Raw genomic sequence first — 20046 nt, forward strand, 5'->3', positions numbered from 1 at the left:
CCGAAGAGTGTTGTAGTCTACTCGAAGGATACCCGATGCTATCATATCAATGCTGTTAGTTGCTTTCTCGACACGATGCGAGAGAGGATAAAGTTTAAATTTTCGTGCACACTTACAAGGTATTTAAGAAAATCCTAGAAAGCGAATACCGTGCGTGCTGTTGTCTGCTTTTCCAACTAACAGAAACCAGCGAAACTTATTAAATTTGATTTATGAAACATCAGGTGTAATATTTTTAAAGTATCCAAACCCGACAGTTTGAGGCGATGATTCAGAGCGTTTGAAAGGTAAAATTTGAAGATCGTCTCTGAAGCAGAATTTATTTCCTTCCAAACGATGTTTATACTGCGATACACGTGAATCATCATTATCGCGGGGCGACATTGCTTTGTATTTTGCGTGAATGAATACCTGTGTGTGATATACCTGTGTGTGTGTGTGTGTATATATATATATATATATATATATATATATATATATATATATATATATATATATATATATATGTATATATATATATATGTATATATATATATAATTGCTGAGGGGTTATCGCAGCGTGGTGGTGCCGTGTGTGCCATGGTCTTATCGACCGGTCGTGGGATCCGAGGGGCGCCGACCTCTTGCCCGACCATCGCCGCCTCTTCCCAGACAACCCGCAACGCAGAGTTTATGTATATTAAACGCTTGTGCATTAATATTTGTAAGAATTTATGAATGTCACCATCTTCGATATCCCGCTGTACTACGTCTGGCAGGGTGTCTTTCATGGTATCCCGTAAGTGCCATTTCCCAGGGTTCCTCCGTTAATGTGAGAGTTATTGTGTGCCTTTTGTTACTATGCATAAGCTCAGAGTTAAATAATTGTTGATCGTTTTGCCGGAAAATAATATTTGAATATAAACCCTTTTCAATAAGACACCGTTAATGAGATTCCTTTATTCCTGATTTTAGCACACCTCCGCTGTTTCAATGTTTCCGGCTGTCGGCGTTTTATTATTTCTGTTTACGAATGATGAGAGAACAAGTGTTAATAACTCTCTCTCCTGATTGGTGAACCGTATTATCCGTTGTGGTTCAATGCAACCATTAAAATTTAGTACCGTTTCTTGGGGGGGGGGAGAAAAAAATTACGGTTGCTTGACAGGCGCTCGATCCATATATATATATAAACAACAACACAGCAATAGGAGTCAAATGAAACAACAAGAGGACCGGGAGGCCATGCAGCCCTGGGAGGTGGCGCTGTAGGGACGAAGGTGACGCCCTCTCCCGCCTCTCCCCTCCCTCTCTAATTGAGGAGGCCGCTGCGCATGCGCCCAAAGGAAGGCGGCAGATGTGAAGGGGACCATCAACTCCCGAGGGTTCGATTGATGATATTATTACCAGAAAGAGCGAGCCTCTTAAATGGAGACAGACAGATGCTAATCTCATAAAAGATTTGCATTCTGGTATACGAATTCCAAGTATCGTAATAATAATTAAAAAGTAATGAAAATAATTGGGTAAGACGAATTGGAGACATATTGAGGACAAGTGTCGAAACTATTACCACTTATCTTTTATTTGAATCCGAGCCAGAACCTTACAAACAAATGTTATGTCCATAAATATAGAATTAAACTCCTCAATTATTATTATCGTTTAACTTCCTCGCTCGACCAAGTAAACAAAATTGATATTTCGTTAGCAATAAGCAAAACGTATAGGTTTTCGATGAGTGATTTTTCTAACATCCTCCATCAAATGTGTTCTCCCCGACCCCTCCCTACCTCCCTCGCATCAGAAATCGGTTGATTCGCCTCAATTCGTCGGATTTCTTAGCTATCGAAAATTACGAGCCCAATCGCACATTTTGATCGTTATTATCTCGAACTTTTACGATACTTGTCAGCGTGAACTGCGTTAATTGTATGGCAGCCCTAGTAAGGTGTCATGCGGGAAGGTATTGCCCAACAAAAGGGTATGTGTATTATTCTATTTCCTTGCCTCATTTATATTTCTAACCATCTCGTCCGCAATTCGTTGTTCCCTTTCTTTTCCTTTATTATGACAATAGTTTCTTTTGCCACTTTCGATATCCCTTTTTTTATATTTTCCCATTTTTCGCCTCTTTAACCAATCTCCCCTGTCCTCTCCCGTAATTTTCCCTCCACCCTTGTGATAATAATTTGTTGTAATTCTGGTAAACGTCCCCACATTCCATTTTCCCACCGGCTTGCCTGTGATATATTTTTGAATCGGACATAACACTTCATGAGTAATAAATTATAATAGGTATTCCCATCCTCTTCCGGGACATTGTACCATTTAATCAAAATGATTAAACATGAGTGTTATCCAACTAAAATAATCCAACTAAAATCTCCCTGAATCCCCGTGCATGTTCAAGGTGTACCTGCTGCCTGCTGATACGAAGTGCTCCTTATGATGAAACGCTGTCTCCAGCAGAATTCCCTCTAATGCTTTCTCCCCGAGGCCATTCCTTATTCAGCAGCCAATTCGAGGAATAATATTCAATCAGTCGCTTGATCTATGCTGACCACGCCTTGTTCAGCTTTTGTTAATTGAAAGTGGCACCCATAGCTGCTCTCCTGCTATCCCTCTTTAAATATTGCTTCAATAATCCCTGGTATTCTTTCATCTCAACTCGCATAGGTAAAATATCCATCTATATTTCCTCACTCCATCTCCCACTTCGCTACGAGGGCTGTACAGAACGTACCTTACGCATAGGAATAAAATATGCACTTAGTTACAAGACAACGTTTTGCTATGTACATTTGAAAGATGCATTCTTCTTAAACTATTTTCCTATGCAATTTCCTTTGAAATTGAGGCATTTATCATAACGATGCACAAGCTGTACAACTCCGACTCCGAAGACATCTGCCGCCACCTTACATTTTAACCACTTCTTTACACCAGCATGTAAGTATGCGTCACTTTCAAAGCACTGTTGTGTTGTGAGCCGCGTCTTGCGGGAGGGATCTGTAATCGTAAATCGCCGATTTTCACGGATTGTTTCCTTGTTTTCCACCGTCAGTTCATCTATCACGTAGCTTGGCCAACCATTGCCGTTGTCGTGAGCATTGGTGCTGAGACCATTTTTACACTGAGAATGGACCACTGCCTCACTCCACCCTCACTCATTATTCCGTCTCCGTACAAAGTTCCTATGAATTTAAATTGGCTTGCGGTATTTTGCCTGTAAAATCCTAATCACAGATCGCATTTAACAACTCTCGGGATTTTCTATTTTTATGCGCACATTTCAACAGTTTACAATGTGAGCAAAGTAGAAGAACCACAGTCTGCACACACACTACCGCCACGGCAGGATGCGCAGTGCTGATTACATGGGCGTTTAAACACCAAGATGGTGGCTTTGGGCCTTCTCGCCGCCACGCTAGGCCGAAACGTAAGTTACTTTCTGGACAGATCTCGTATTTTCTATTTTCGCTTGCCTCAATATCGCCCTTTCGTTCTTAGTCCCTGTTCTTAATATTTCGGTTTTTTCAATGCCTTCTTCGTTTTTTCTCTTCTTCCCAAGGATTTCTTGGGATGATGACCGCGGGAGTCTTTCCTATCCCGCTTCTGGGCACAACACACGAACCAAGGGACCTGATGACTCAGGACCTGACCACGACTCATATTCCCTACATTGTCCATCATTTAATCTTGGGAATATTTATTGAGGTGGTTACCCGTTGCCTTCTTCAACGGTGTGTTTAACAGGACACCATCATTTACTGGCCGCCCCACTGGGATCAGATGCCATTGCAGCCGCCTCACTGAGGAACAGACGCTGTGTGGACTACCTTTCGTCTGGCTCCTAACCTTCGACCTATCTGGCATGGGTGACCCTACCAGGAGCAATTATTATTACTCCCGCCAGCACAGCTCTAGGGGTCACCGGAATGCACAAGCCCTTCCACCACCTCAAGGTTGTAGTCCAGGGAGGAGGGATTTTTACGTTCGCCCAACGAAATAATAACAGGAATATTTCTATGAAATACAATGTAAAACGTAATGCGCTCAATAATAGGGAATTATTACGATAGCTTTCTCATGCAACAATATCGATCAGCAACATACAATAAATACTTCTTAGCCGAAAACCATATTAAGGGTTTCCTCTCATGTCTGGGCGTCTCGACACATTTCCATTCAAGGTTTGGTTTACACCGTAATTTTTGGTTAAATGAAAATGGTTTAAACCTTAAATCAATGAAACTTAATTTTTACTAAAACTTAACATTATTACCGATATTAACTTCACATTACAAGAATTGAAATTAACCCGCACAATTAAATTTTTAAATTTGAAAATCAGGTTGTTGCGGGGAACTCATTTTTTCCTTGGCGCACAGGATGGGCACAGATGGCAATTGTACCCGGAAGTTAATGTGTAGTGTTCTCGGAGTTGAACTGCTGCTAAAAATGTGCAGTTCCCTTGATGAACAAAACGCTTGTTCCAATAAAAGTGTTCAGCATACAGTTATTTCCCGTTTCTTCCGATAACCTCCGTTGTCCACTATAAATTGGAAGCAGGTCACGTTTATCCGAGGATGAGAAAGACGCATTAAAGGTCCCACCTTACTGTAGTAGATGAGATCACGCACGTGTAATCAAGGGGATAGATGGTGGAACGGATAGATTTAAAATGTCGTTTTTCCTCGTGTGTTTAGATATCAAAATAGCTATAATCGCAGGCGCATAGGGGATAAACAATATTGGTAGTGTAGATGCGCATTGGGTGGTTTTTTTTTGTTTTTGGTGAATATTGTTTTCCTTTTCCCTTCCTCTCTCTTTGCCTCTCTTACACACCCCACCTGGTGTTTTCACCCCCTGCCACACACCTATTTGGTCGGTCGTGGGGCATTTGTGTAGATACAGATGAGGAAACGTAATGAGAGGGTCAAGGAGCTTTGTTATTTCACTTTATCCAGGCCCCACCTTGAGTGTGCTCTGCGGATGTATGGGATCCTCATGGGGTAGGCTTAGTTTCGCAACTACATCGAGCAGCTAGGTTTGTAAAAGGTTTTTATAAACAAGGCAGCAGTGTCACGACACTATTGGACGAATTGGGATGCTAGCAACTAGTTAACCTGAGAGTGTACAAATCATCCGCTATCAGGTCACGTGCGTCAAGTCAGGGAGATAGATAGTAGAACGGATAGATTTAAAATTTCGTTTTTTCCTCGTGCCATTAGGGATGAAAATAAACAAACATTATCGCAGAGGCGAGGCAAATATTATTATTGGTAGTTCAGATATTCTGGTGATAACCAACATGCTTACTACTAACATGCTTGCTACTAACATGCTTCGTAAATATAGCCATCTGTTTAAGATACTCCTCCCCATCATTTAAATATAGGTGTCCTGATATTGAATATAGTATTTTCGCATGTAAGTACCCTCTTTCGTGTGATTAAATTGGTTCGAGTGCACGATCGAACTGATTTTTGTTTAGAAGTGTATTGATAGTAATTGTTCATTCTAGATTGATGACCTAACACCCCCCGCCACACGCCCTTGCCACTGCTTTCGGGGTCGTATTTATATGTAGATGACCTCCAGCGCAGCCCGCGGTGTAGTGCAGGCAAAGCTCTTCTTCAATGTAAGACTTGATTGATTCAACATTCCTCTATTTACCCAACTCAAGGACAACTAATTCGCCCGGCCCTGATCAAACCCCTGCTCGCGTATACGAAACGAGGACTTGAGAAATACTTCCTTATTTGGACATAATATTTGATAAATCCCTAAATGGTTAATTGAAATCGTTATGATAAGAAGACGAGGGCGAAAGGTGTTTCAGAGGATTACTCAAGGCTTTTAGTTGAGGGTTCAGAACACGAAATCATACACAGTCAGGAATGACAATTGTAAGAAATCAAAGTCAGTACATGTAGAAATATCAAAGACATTCGAAACACAAGCGAGTTCAAGATGACACGCTGTGTAGACATAAAGTCTATTCGTAGGTGCATGCGACGTATATGTTGCTAGTGTAGGTATTCGCATGTGTGTAAGTTTAATTGGTTTTTGCACTACACACGCCTATGTAGCCGTGAATCGGCATAAATTTGTTGATTTTGCATTTGGTTTTGTTCTTTTTTACAGGTGCCGACCCCCGCCACTCGCCCTTGCGGAGTAGTGTGCAGATTTTGGTCCATCAGCTGCCGGGCAGGACACGACCAATTGGGTCGAGTAGCCCGGGCTGATTGTCTCACTAGTGTCCAGCCTGGGCGTCTTGTAAGAATTGGTAATATATTGGTTAAGATTGGTTTTTGATGGACACACACTACCAAACGACGTCAATTCCCGTGTCTCTCTTAACAAAACGCAACATGATATCCGACAATCCAAATGCGTCACTCTTCATCGCTGAGTCTCTCCTTAATCCCTTCACCCCGTCCAGCATCCCTATCCTTGCCCTGCCCTTTCCTCGTTTGCCTAGCATTCTCCCCTCTATTACTGTCTTCAACATCCCTCTACCGATCAATATGGGTTAAATGGAAGAAGGGACCATTTGGTCTCAATTTCGCCCACATAAAGACCTCTATCGATCTATCTATCAGTACGCCCTTCATCCATTTTTCCTGCCTCCTTAGGATTTCTCCCAACAAACCCGTCTCCTCCCCTTTCACCATACCTAATACTTCCTCATGTTTTCCTTTCCGTCCATTTCGCCTTCTCCGTTCTTCTCCTCGCCCACATTCCGAAAGCAGCCAGTCTACGTCTATCCTCCTGCTTCAATGACATTGTGACCACGCTGTACATAACCGCGCTCCTTATCAAAGTTCTGACGAGCCTTTCGTTTACTTCCTTACTCAACGTTACTTCCATCATTCCCCTACGTAACTAAAAAAAATGATTTCGGTGGTTTCCTGTAGTCTTCCTCAATATTGTTTTCGACGCAGTACCACCACTCAAATTTTCTCCCCACTGAAGTCGGACGCCTTTGCAACCGCCTCATTGAGGAACAGATGCCGCGCGGACTACCTTTCGTCTGGCTCCTAACCTTCGACCTATGCATCTGGCATGGGTGACCCTACCGGAAGCGATTACCTTTGCTCCCGCCAGCACAGGTCAGGAGTCATCAACTCACACAACCCCTTCCACCGCACCTAGTGTGGAGTTCTTGGGGGTGGGGAATAAATAATTATATTCTATTGAAAAAATACTAGAGTCCCAACCTCATGAATTTTGGTAACTCATTCTGCGTTAATTATTTCGTACGAACAATGTATCGATCAAAATGTCTCATATTAAATCTATTTCCAGGTAATGAAATTTTCTCCAATAATTTTGAGTTAATACATAGCTTGGAGGCTGGCAACAGTATATTTGGCGTGCACCGAGAGCACCAGAAGACATGCGAATAAACGGTGCCTCCCTACCTCAGGCGGTTGTTTGTTTGCTCCGCTTCCGAGGTCACCTTGGCGGCGGCTGAGGGCCCTCGGCACTTCAACAACGCATGGTACGGCGGTGAGGGCAACCTGGCGAGGAAGACACCTCGATCATGAGAATGGACTGCGGGAAAGTTAGCTAAGTGCGGAAGCGGGCCTCCGTGCTCTAATTCTGACTTTCCCTCGTATTTACTGCTCAATATTGTCTTTCGAAAAAGTAGCATCTACGAGGAGGGCGAATATCAATTTTAAATGTTCCCAGAGTGTGGGGAGATAGATGGCCCCGGGGGGGGGGGGCAATCGAGATCGAGATGGTGCGGTGGCTAACTTACTGGCTTCTCAATCAGAGAGCCCTGGTTCGAAGTCCGACGGTGGCAGATATTTTCCATTGGTATCTTGATCCCTACTTGAGGTGCTTTATGGAGGGCACTTTGAGTGAGTACGCCGTCCGTCGGATGGGACGTTAAGCTGCGCCTTTCTTCAAGAGTAGGCTAATCCCGACGCAGGTTTTCTCTCCACCCTTCATCCTTTCCTATCCATCCTAAATGGAGCAAATGACCACAGCTGCCGGTCGCCTCCAATAAAACCTACTGCTGTGTATGGGAATATTTCTGTGGAAAATATGAATTGAGAAATGGGAGTACGCTCCTGGACGATTTTGATATATTGTGTTTAACGGTCGAGGGAAATGTTAAGTTTTAGACACTCTTGCAAGAGAAAGAATCTTCCCTTTGATGACATTAACAACGCTAGCCCTCTGAAGTGAACTTTGGAAACCGAAACAACTGCCTACCTATTGCTGGTCGACCACAGGCAGTTACCTTTTCCCCCGTCAGATGTCCCCGCAGCATCGGTTGACTCGTAGAGCATGTGGTGCGCGTTGGGGGGGGGGGGAAGAGGGTGTCCTTGGGGGGTGGGCCAAGGGGGGCGGTGTTGAAGAAACATATCCCCCGCAAGAGCGTGCCCTTATCCGCGAGGACGACCGCCGCCATCCCTTCCGCAGCCAGCCGCTTTCTCTCTTCCGAAGAAGCGGATGTCGTTCCGCCGCCGTCCGCGATAAGGCGCGCGGCTGCATCGTGCGTGCCACCACCACCGCGGCCCGATTGTCGCGACCGTCGGCCCCGCAGAGGGCGCGCGTAATCGCACCGCGGCAGTCCGCCGGTGGGCGTCGTTTACCGCGTCGCAGTCAGCCAGTCAGTTGCCAGCGGGTCCGTCCACGTCGAACGATAGAGGTCTGTTGGGGGGGCGAGTTGCCGAGAGGGTCCCGTCATCCAGGTGTTTGCTGGTGTCCTCCGTCTGGTGACGCGTGCCTGATCGCTTTCGCTGGAAATCGTGTGTCTCTGTCGTCGGTGTGCGCCCGCTTTCCGGCTGGAAGTGATTCACGCATGCGTGGTCGACCGTTCCTTGGGTCCACGAGGCTGGACATGAAGACGGTCGTCGCCTGACCGGAGACTCGGTGACCACGAGCTCGTGCCATCTCGCCACGTCGGTGAACAGCAGGTGGGTGGGGATTCCAGGCGATACTTGGGGCGTGTCCAAGGAAACGAGCTGGACGCCGGCACCAGGGTGTGAATCGTAGTGGTCGGCTCCTCGGTACCTGCACTAAGTGGTAGGGCGGCAGAATTCATGTAACCTCATTAAGTAGAACGGCTGCATAATATCCTAATTTTTATGTTAACTTAGGTACGGCTTAGCGGTGCGGTAGTGTTTAACGAACTGCAGGGTCCATAAAAAGTACCCTAATGCAGTGTACTAATGCTATTAACATATAATAGGTTTTCATTGATACGCAATAAATTACATTTTGAACGCGACATTTTTGTGAAGAATGAGATGGCCACCGCCTTCCTCGAAGCACACGAGCAGGGTACTTCTGAGAGTACCCTGCGCATCCCTGGGCGTGGGTGATGGATAAAAAAATCAGGGGCATTGAGTCTGGAATTAGTGGAATGATGGTAATTTTCAGGAACATTGTTATGGAAATTAGGCAATGCATCGGCAGGGATTGTATTTTATGGACCCAGGGACCGACGCATTCACCCCGCCCCCCCCCCCGAGCACCACACTACATAATTGTGCAGAAATTTAGAAGTGTAAGAATCATTCTCCTCACCCGGAATCCCCTTCAAGGCGAACCATTGTTCCACTTCGAAATTTCTGCATTATAATGCGCATTTAGCATATGACTGCGTTTAAAGTCGCTGTTGAGGCATATCCCGCAGTTGCTTAGAATTACGACACCAAATATCCGGTCGCCACTCCCTGGGTACCTACACACTCGCGTACTATATCCATCTGGCCTCCTCTTCCTCCCCATGCCTCTCGATCCATCGCGGGACGACTCCCTCCGTTCTATCTTCACCATTTCAACATTCGACGCGAGAATATGATCATCTCTTTTGAATTCCTCCCATAGTACTTCTCTCTTCCTCCCCTCCGAAAAGGCTGCCATTAATTTACGAAGTAATAACATTGAGCCTTATATTATTGGTAAACGTCGTCCATTTGAACGTAAGGTCTGGCGCCAGAAGCCCAGTGCATGGTTACAGTTCCTAGGGCAATAAATTCTCGTTGCCGATCCTGAGGAACTCGTGCAAGAACCCTGGGGGTGTGCTCCAACCCTTGACAGTGGCCCCCAGGTGTCATCGGAGAGCCGGCGCCTTTGAGTGGGTGGCGCACGGCCCCTTGGTGCAGCACCGAACGCCGCCACCCTCGACTGTCCCTCGCAGATAGTGGTGTGACGCCGGTGACCGACTGACCCGTGTTTGGTGCAGTGCACACTTCGGGTTCGTCCGTCGTGGGCCGGCCACGAAGCTCGGCGGTGAGCGGTGCTCGCACTGGAGGCCACTCAAGAGACTCGCGGAGTCTTCAAGGCGCATTGAATTTCCCATTAAGCGCAGGGCAACGACGTTCCGAGAAGACGAGGGTCGCCGCGACGACTGACCCTAGGTGGTGCGTCTGAAAGTGCGACAATTAAGTCCCTATGAGAAATGAGTGCGCAGTCAGCGATTGTTGTTTTATTGATTGAAAATACAAGTTCTGCCACAAAAGTTGTAGAACTTATTTGTTTCCGGGATAGGCTGACGGATGGATGGGCGGCGGCGGTTTCCTCTGGCTAGGTTCGAGGGAGTCTCAGGAAAGGCTGAAGGCCAGTGGCAGCTAGTTGGCTCCCAGCCTTTGAGGAGTGCGAATTTCCGTTTACGAAAACTCTGTAACGTGACTTCGTTACGCTCCGTCAAGAACCGTTCATTGGAACAGCGACACGCAAGTTACGAAAGTTTTGCAAGAGTGAAGGCTTTGTTGGACATGGATCGCAGATTTTGTTCGCATTGGTTTCTGATGAACCTGGCATCTTTAAGACTGATGTCCATCGACTCGTGACCGAAAACATGGGCATGAGAAAGGTGTGTGCGAAGTTGGTGCCACGAGTGCTCCAAAATGAACAAAAGAAAACTCGAACGCGGATATCTGCCAAGAGCTTCTCGACCACGTCACTGAGGGTCCAAGTTTTTTAGACAATGCACCACCAGACTCCTTCCTCGTCACCTGCCTCAAATCCGCTTTGAAAGGACGTCACCACGGCTCGGTGGAAGCGTTACAAGAGGCCGTGACGAGGAGGGTTAACAGCATTCCGGACGCCGCCTTCCAGAAGCCGTACGAGGTGTTGAGAACCCGCTGTCAGCGGTGTGTGGACGCACAAGGGTATTGCCACTTCGAAGACTTTCGAGTGAATGCATCAATTCTGGCAATGCTTTCTTTTAAATCTACTCAGTCCCACTATTTTGGGACGGACCTTTAGATATCATGGCATGGTAGCATGGTATACATCGAATGACATATTTCCTAGCAGAGCAAATAAGGCAATTTGTAGGTATCAATTTTATAACACCATTTGATAGTCAGCACACGTCCCCGAAAGCGATAGAGATTATGTGCCATAGATTGACGTTGGGACATGCGCCGTGTGTGGAGACGAAGGAAATCGTTGAAACTTCGCGAGTGAATGATTGCGTGGATGTGCGAACACCGTGACGAGCCTCTCCCCTGCAGTCCTTCAAGCAGTCGTTGTTGCAATTCGCTGTATCAGTAGAACGCAATTTTTTGTTGTGCAAAATCGCATCCATCCAAGTGATCAATTACTCGCCTCATGTTAAATGACCTCGAGATGCGCGTAACACACCTCGATTTCCGACAAGTGTTCGGTTACCCTGGATTTCGCCCACTTGTTCTCGAAATCCAAGAGGAATCCCGCACCTCCTGGAGCGCCAGGGGCGCCCCCCCCCGCACCATAGGTGCAGCGAACCGCGAGCGACCCAAAATCTTAACTAATTGGGGCGCGCATAACTTTTCAACGCCCCAGTTCCCTCACTTTCCCAAATTTTCGGAACTCTCTCTCTCCCTCCTTTCTATTTGAATGAGATGAGGGCGTGTCTATCTCTTTCGCGCGCCCATTTTTCGATCGAGGCAAACGCGTATTGGGGCGCCATCCACCCCCTTGTATTAATTCCGGCGGGGAGGTGGGTGAGGGTGCGCGCCATCGTGTTGCCCTCTGAGGAAGTTTATTTCTGCGTTGGTTCAGACGCTTATTGTGCTGACTCCATTTCAGTTGCCCTCTGTCGCCGGAGTAAAGGCACCTTTCAGACATTCACCAATGAAACTGTCCCTTCCGCGTTGTCATCTCATTCAAGTACTTATCAGAATATTTCAAGGACTCGGAAATGTCCGTTTCAACTTGGCCTGTTCTTCATAAAAACAGACGACGTCTATCGAAGTATGTAGCTTGGGTACCTTATCGGCAGAAGAGGTGATGGCGTATTAATCAGCGGTCGTCCGAACGAAATGCTCTTATATCTACGTATTGTTTTGATGGTGATTGTTTGATGCATGTAATACGTAGAAATGGCATCCCTTGTCCTTATGATGTAAATAGGGGGGGACTTCATGCCTGACGGACCCTTGCAAGGTGAGGGTGGGCGAGGGGGGGGGGGGGTATAAAACAGGGGAAATCAGCCTCCCGTAATTTAACGGATGTTTCTGTTCGAGTGGAGTCAGTCGCGATCTTATTCCAATAATGGAAATATTTTTCCTCGTGATCTCCGCCCCCTAGTGTTCGCGAGTAGCGCCGTGGACTCCATAGCGGCAATGTGACGGGACTAATTCTTCTCGCTAATCAGCTGCGTGTTTACGTCATTGCGCCTTGGGCCGTCCTCGCCAGGGGGGAGGGGGGGTGGCAAAAGCACGGTGAGGGGGCCGGCCCCGCATGTGCGCCGCCCTTGATATTAACTTCTACAACCCTTGTTCTCTAAGGGCGTGTGTGGCACAGCATTGACATCAATGGCTTTCGGTTGATGGCTCGAATAGCAGTGCGAAAGGGCAGTAGTGATTCCCATTGTATATTGCAGCGCTACGGCTATTCTATCGTAGTGTCGCCGTGTAGTAGGAATAATTTGCATTAATTGTGTTGGTTCAAGTTCAGGATATAATATTGGGACTTCCGGTGCCTCCCAACCGAGGCTATTTCTTATCAATGATGATGAAGCGCTTTATCTTCGCCCCTTCAACGGTTCTTCACGAAGCGGGCATCATTCCCCTGCTTCATTCGAAGTGAAGCCCTTCCTTTGCACGACCCCTAAACCCTAGCAGCGTGCTCCAGACGATGGCGTCACTTAACCTCCAACGGCGTCGTCGTCTCCATGGAAATAAATAATCCTCTCTCCCTGTGGCTGCTGCCAAGTAGATTGCTGTCGCATTGAACTTTTTTAGTTTGCTGCCTTGGGAAAGGAGTTTTTTCAATCATTACCAACATATTAAATTTTAAAAACAATATGTTATCACGGAATGATTTCGGTATGACACGCAGGCGTGTGCCACAATTCGTTTAAAAGGTTTGAATCTGATTCTTCAAAGCTGGTTACTCGCCGGCCAACAGGTGTCGCTTTGAAATGACAATGTAACATATGAATGCATCAATGTTTATTTTTCCGATACTGTTGAGGGTAACGGAAAGAATGATACATGTTTATGTATCCGGCTTTATACCCTTTATCAGCTAGTTCATATACGTGGCTCGTTCGGTAAGCCCTTTGAAACAAATAAAACAGCAAATTGTTTTGGGTGTGCTTTGTTTCGAACTGATCTCCTCATTTAATTCGTCACCCTTCTCCCTGCATTTTTGCAACTTTTTTCAAACCCTCGAAAAAGTAGGATTTCGGGAGGCCCTCCCTCGAAGTGTTGGCGATGGCCTCGTTCCACGTGAATCGTCCTCCGTCTCGGCTCTTTTGTTTCGTCTAGTTTGGAGATGAAAGAAATGAAGTCACTGGTGCCCAAATCCGATGAAACGATGGATTCTGCAAAAGTTCGAAAATAAATTCCATAAATTTCGCCATCGAAACAGCGAAAGGTGTTTGCACGCACCCGTGCACTGTCTCCTTCATTAATAGGTGGGAAGAAACGAAACTTTGCTAATTAAATGAAGACGACAATGTATTTTTCCACTATTCTTTATTTTAGCACGGCCATGGTTTCAATGCCGCGCGTCACGCTCACCTGAAGATGACGAGCAGAATTGAAACCATGAAAATACCCAATGATGATGAAATATTGGCATTGAAACCATGGTAGTACAAAAAATTAAATCTATTTTTTGTGGAATAGCAAAGTTTTTTCTCAATCCTTATCATGGCGGAGTTTCACCTAATCAAGCCATGAAACTGTTATGTTGTATCTTTATGTAGTGCTCTTTCAACTTTCATCGTGGACACTGAAAAAATGAACTCTTGACAACCCGTATGGCGTCTTTAATTTTCAAATCCATGGTTCGCGCCAGCATGGTTAGCTACTCGGGGATTTGGCGGATGCCCTGGAAAGGTCAAAGGTGTTGACGCACACTTGAAAATAAGTGCCTGAAAATTGTTTATTATAATTTAAAGAACGTTAAAATTTGTTCAATTTTGATTTAAGTGCCTGCATATTTGCGACTTTTATTTTTTACATGAAATGTTTAGTTTATCCTCGTCTGTTTAGATACTAAGAAGGGTTTACTTATGCTTTGGGGTGATTTTCACGATATCTATGGTGAATACGTGGGATTATAATGTTTAATGCAGCTGAAATGATGCTGATATCTCCACTGTTAGTGAAAAAATACATTACTGTTATTTCGTACTATTGGTTTGTTTTTCAGGAAATTCGTGTCTCTCTATAAGTGAAGGCCCGCTGTTGATAACTTGCGATTGCAAGTTCTGAAATTCTAGCCAAGTTGGCGTACTCACCTTCGATGTATGTATGTGTACATGTATTTCACGTGTCCACGTGTGCATCAGAGACCTTCGGGACGAGTTTGGCGCAGATCTTTTGCGTCACCAAATTTTCGGTGATAGTGGTATGCACTGTCATTACATAAATACCAATACAATATATCTCGAACATGCGTACACTTAACAACCGACGGTCTAAATTCAGCACCTCTCGCACACGTTGTCGTCGGTTCTTGAAGTCGACGTCCGTCCAGCGTTGGGCTCGTCCTCCACACTCTCTCGGCCATCTTTGAAGAGATTGCGCCACTATTACAAACTGCAGTTTGTGAAGTGCCTTCATTCTCAACACCTGGAGAACATGCTCAACTTCTCCGTACCCGATTTTCAAGTCTAACACAAAATTTGATGGCGTACCGCCATTCAATCGTTCGCTGCACTTTGCGCTTGCATGAAGTCACTCGACAGGGATCCTCTATAAATACCATCTACCCTAAACGAATGGTTGCAGGCGATTGGCCCTTGGCGCGTGTTGAAGGTCAGGCACCTCCCCTTTCCCACCACAGAGCCTGCGTGGTGCGCTGTGCGACGTGCAGTCACGTCAGGGAAAAACTGTTCTCGATACTTTTTATGCAAAAATTTTCAATCACCACCTAATTGATCCGTCGCTCGAGAAGTCGTCGGGCCCGGTTCGCTCAATTTCGCTCACCCCCCAGTCTCTCCGTCAACATCTATCTGCGCATTTTCTGCACTTTCCTAGTTGCCTGAAGTTCCATATATGTATCTCACATTTGTCCACATTGACTGGTATTACCCTGCCAGTAGTCCTCACCTGGAGATCGGATTGGGAGTTCCAGAATTAAAAGGGAAAGGGCGACTTAAAATGGCTTCAAACGAATAATATTTTTATGCTTCAGTCGTTAAGTGAATCTATATCCCTTGCAGTGACCTTCTAATAGGTTTTGTTTGTGAATTGCTTAAATACGAATAACATGAACATACAGCGTGTTACATTCCACTTGATTCCGATGCGTGAGCACTTTTTTAAAGCTGTCAAATATACATCTTTATATTATCCATGCATTTTTATTAAAAAATGTGTGGAGAATTGAAAAAGAAGACATGTATGTGTCATGTGGAATGAGACTTATTAGTAAGTACTTTCACTTGAAGCCAGGACACCGGCAACATACAACGGTCTCCTCTCCTAAGGTCACAGGTAGGTAATATGACCCAAAGCTGCAGTCAGCGGGAGGGTCCCCCCACAGAGAGAGAGAGAGACGAGGGATGGAAGGGGAATCTTAAAAACCGAAAAGGCAGAGCAAGAAACACTGTTAAGAGCACTACATTATGTAAAGTTATTCTAATGAGGTCATTCGGAAAGAATGGGTTTTGACAACAAAACACACGAGGTTAGTGAAAGTGCAATTGAGTAGAACTTATTATTCCCTTAGACGATGAGGGTGGTAAGTGGAATTTTTGCTAACCTTAACCCTACAGTTGCTATCCCTTATTGTCCGTGGGAAGAAGGAGTCCTTGAGTCGGCTAGTTCTGGCATCTATTTCCCGAATTTTATATACATGATCCAAGCGACCAATGTATGTGTGTTGGAGCGCGAATGTTTTGCGAGACCTCGGCGCTGAAACATGCGGATCTGACGACCTTCGGGACATGAGTGTTTTTTTTGGGTAGTATTAGGCCACGGATGCTGAATTGGACCAATGTACCTAACAGAATGACATGAGATCCATTCCATGTGATGCCTTTAATAGAGTAGAATCGCAATTTTCCATATCGCGCGCCCGAACTGCGTAGCTCGACGGGCCTCCGTGGAGTTCTCCACGACGCCAGGAATATTCAACGTTCGTCCCCGCGGGGAGTGAGGCGACCGGGATGCCGTCGACGGACGAAACACCAAATGTCCGAATGGAAGCCCAGGTCTCACTCTCCAGGCTGGAGTGCTTCAGGGGGAGGGGGAGGGAAACACGCGACTTCCGGAGGAAGCGGGGGTCCCTCCCCCCTCTCCCAATCATCATCCCCCTCCCCCGGGTGTCGCGCACACGGCGCCCTCGGAGGCGATGACGCGCTCTCTTCACACGCACCAGGACAGGTCAGGTTGACAAAATATGATATTCATTTAATAAATTTAAATTAGCGTCATTGAGGGATTTTGGGCCCTGCGAGGTCATATTCATATAATATTAATGTTATTAATCTGATTGCGCAACACTTGACGGAATGAAAGTGTGATCAGTAGAGCGAGCGACTGACAGAATATTACTAGTAGAAATACAAGTGGAATCAATGAACTTGGCCAGTGCCCAGGTCCACATGTCACCAAGCAATCTTAGGGTGGAAGAAGTCGCTACGCGATCACTTAAGAGGACATAATCGCGTGTGTTCCTGCAGGAATACTTTTGATAGAGATGGGGCATTGGAGTGCGACGGTAGGCGAAGGAAGAGACGGTACTTAGGTGGGGGACCTCGGTTTAGACACGAGGAATGACCGAGTCCTGAACGGGTGCGACAGGACTTAATCATAACGAACACTTATTTAATCACCATAAAAGGCGTAGTCTAAAACCCATGGGGATTCAGGATATAAGTTAGACTATACTAAGTTTAGGCTCAGATATTGGAGCATTGTCAAATCAAACAAAACGGCACAGTTTACCCGGAGGAGCTTAGGTCATTATGCGTTGAGGATTAAATGGTTGACCTCCATCTAATTGTTCCAGATAGTATCATCCTGACTCCTTGTTGGTTTGAGCGGCGGCTCTTCAGTCGATCAGCTGACCTTGTGTCTGAAGATACGATGTTTTTATAACATATTCAAATTTTCAGTGCTTCATTATCTGACATAAACGTGTATAAAACTGGACTCATCTGCATCAATACTCCGCAACAAACAAATTACATTAATAAGAGTAGATGAGCTAATTATATGTTGGCCAAAATTCGCCCTCAGGTAAAATTATTTTGTTCACTCTTTATTCAACCTGTGACGCTAACGAACAGAAAAGGCATAAAAAATGAGATTGGAGAAGTATTTATTGGCAGTTGGTCCAATACAAAAAATAAGCACTGAATTTAGAGGGAGGTATGAAAATCTTTTTCATTAAAATTAATGCCAATTTCTGCATTGTATTTTTGTCGCTAAAATATGAAAAACATTCATATCGAACTTAAAACTTCGATGCAGATAGAATTACATTTTTTTCTTGTGTTAAGCGTACCTCGAGAGAAAATTACGGAAGTATCGTCGATGTGCGGATTTGGTGTTAATTGGCCGTATGGGAAATGTGGTCGGCGCAGGAACCCCATCGTTGCCCCCAGGTTGTTATTGTCCCAATTAACCGCGTGAATGCCAATTCCAATCCGCAGCGAGAGAAAGAGTAAGATCTCTTAAAAACCGCGGTTTTAAAAAAAAGGAGCTGTAAGGGCAGATTATTTCAAAACAGTGCCTTCCCTCTCCTCGCAGAGGAATGGATATGGGATTGCGTTAATCGTATAAAGCTACCTCCAGGTTTTCATCTTTTTCCACAGAAAGACAAGCCGATGGATGAAGGAAGAGAGTTCGTTTTTTGTCTAGCGAATGTGCGGTTATCGGGTGAGATAGAATGGCGCTAATCGCAGTGAGATCACGTCCCCGTGAGACGGCGGAGCAGGGAGTCAGCGGCGATAAAGCGGCGGCTCTTGATGTCGCAACCTCCATTCGTGTCCTGGACATTGCCCTTCCCAGGAGCTGACCACGATCCTTCGGGGCGAAGAAGCCTGTGGTCATCCACCCACTCCCGCAGCGGTGCCCTCGTCACTACCCGACCGAAGTCAGAATTTTTACGGTGGAATTTTGCGCGAGTTGAATTCCATGTCCGTGTAATCTTCAGTTACTAATTGATAATGATCCGCCTCACAACAGCAATTGTAATTTGCAGTGGGATTTATAAATAGGAGAAGAGGGCTTAGTGATTGTGATTTTCGTTATTTTACGCCAAGTTATGCTGTGATGTTTTCATTCTCGCTCGCACATGATGGATTCTTGCCATGGGGAACGAAGTCGGGATTTCTCGGGGAAGACCCTCCGAACGAGCGAGTGTGAGGGGAAGGAACGAGCACTTGAAATTGGAATGGACGCACGCCTGTCGCTCTTATTTTATCGCAGTGGTCCAATCAGGCCGCGATAATTATCTCTTTGATGTCAGTTCTGTATCTTCCTGAAAGTCTTAGTGTCCTTCATTTTGTCTTGTTTCTCTTTTCTGTTACTTTAAACTCATTACTCTGCCCATTCGAATTTCAACCGCCATTCTTTTTGACACCACTCCGATATCTGGTCTAAATGCACAAGCGTGTGGCACGCAATCCGCCGGTGTCCGTTTTTCTCTGTAAATCACTGTGTCGTCTGCAAACAAGTTTGTTTTGGGTGGAGTTTTAAAATATCTTTCAAAAAAATCTCGTTTTAGGTCGATTAGCCTTTCCAGCGTTTCTCCAACTTAGTTAAGCCGTCCAAAAAGTATGGTTTCGGAAGTTCATCAAAATAGATATCTATGTTGGCGATAACCTCCCCGTTTGACAAGAATCGTTTTCAGCCGAGCTTTTTTTTCAAGTTCAAGTAATGAAAAGAAGTCACTTGGGATTGAATCTGGGGAATACGGTGGAAGTTGTAATAATTTGAACTTTATTCCCCTAATTTCGCCATTAAACTCCGCAGGTGTCCACCCGTGCATTGTCTTGATGGAGAAGAATTTATTTCTTCGCCAAATGAGGACGTTTTACTTCATTTCTTCGCCCTAACAAGGGCAATAATTCCCCATAGTGCGTACTCCCTCCATTTATCGTCTGCTCTTTTGCGAGTAATCGATGTGGATGATTTCGCGTGCATGCCAAAGAGCCGTGGTCATCAAATTATCGGCCAATTTCTCCGTCTTCGTCTTCTTCGGAGCCGAATGGCTTTCATGAGCCCATTTTTTCGACTGTTCCTTTGTGTGTCGGTAGTAGTATGTTTCGTTCACAGTTTGGGTGTTTCTTCCGGGCGGGGTTTTTCCCTGAGCGAAGAAGTGGGAAACAGTTGAGGTCGACTTAAAAATGTTTTCGAAATCAGTTAACTCTGACGTTTCAATTTTTTGTAAAGCCCTGGGGAAGCTCCGCATAAGCTGACCTATGGCGGGAGGGATAGCTTCAAAAGCTCTTCAAATTTCGGTTCTTAGGCCATCTCTTTCTTTATGACTTCGGTCGTATCGTCGACGGCACACACTTCCCCTCTTACGCACATCCGTTGGCATAGCGCGAAGATTATTTATTTTCCACGTGCACGTAGTAAGCGTCCTTCCGTCGCTTTATGAATCCGAGATTTCAAATCGGATGAGGGGCGCATG

The 20046-nt window shown here is 45.5% G+C and overlaps 1 protein-coding gene across 1 annotated transcript in view; it reads left to right on the top strand.

Annotated features, from left to right (window-relative positions):
• The first annotated feature begins 8444 nt into the window (after positions 1-8444).
• The window catches only part of LOC139689842 (ras-like GTP-binding protein RhoL), a 75977-nt gene continuing 64375 nt past the window's right edge, over positions 8445-20046 (top strand). Inside the window, exon 1 of the mRNA XM_071586935.1 lies at positions 8445-8921. The gene's annotated coding sequence lies outside the window, so the exon portion shown is untranslated. The remainder of the gene's footprint in view (positions 8922-20046) is intronic.

This window comes from Hetaerina americana, unplaced genomic scaffold (assembly GCF_022747635.1).
Source record: "Hetaerina americana unplaced genomic scaffold, ioHetAmer1.1.p SCAF_28, whole genome shotgun sequence".
Taxonomy (NCBI): domain Eukaryota; kingdom Metazoa; phylum Arthropoda; class Insecta; order Odonata; family Calopterygidae; genus Hetaerina; species Hetaerina americana.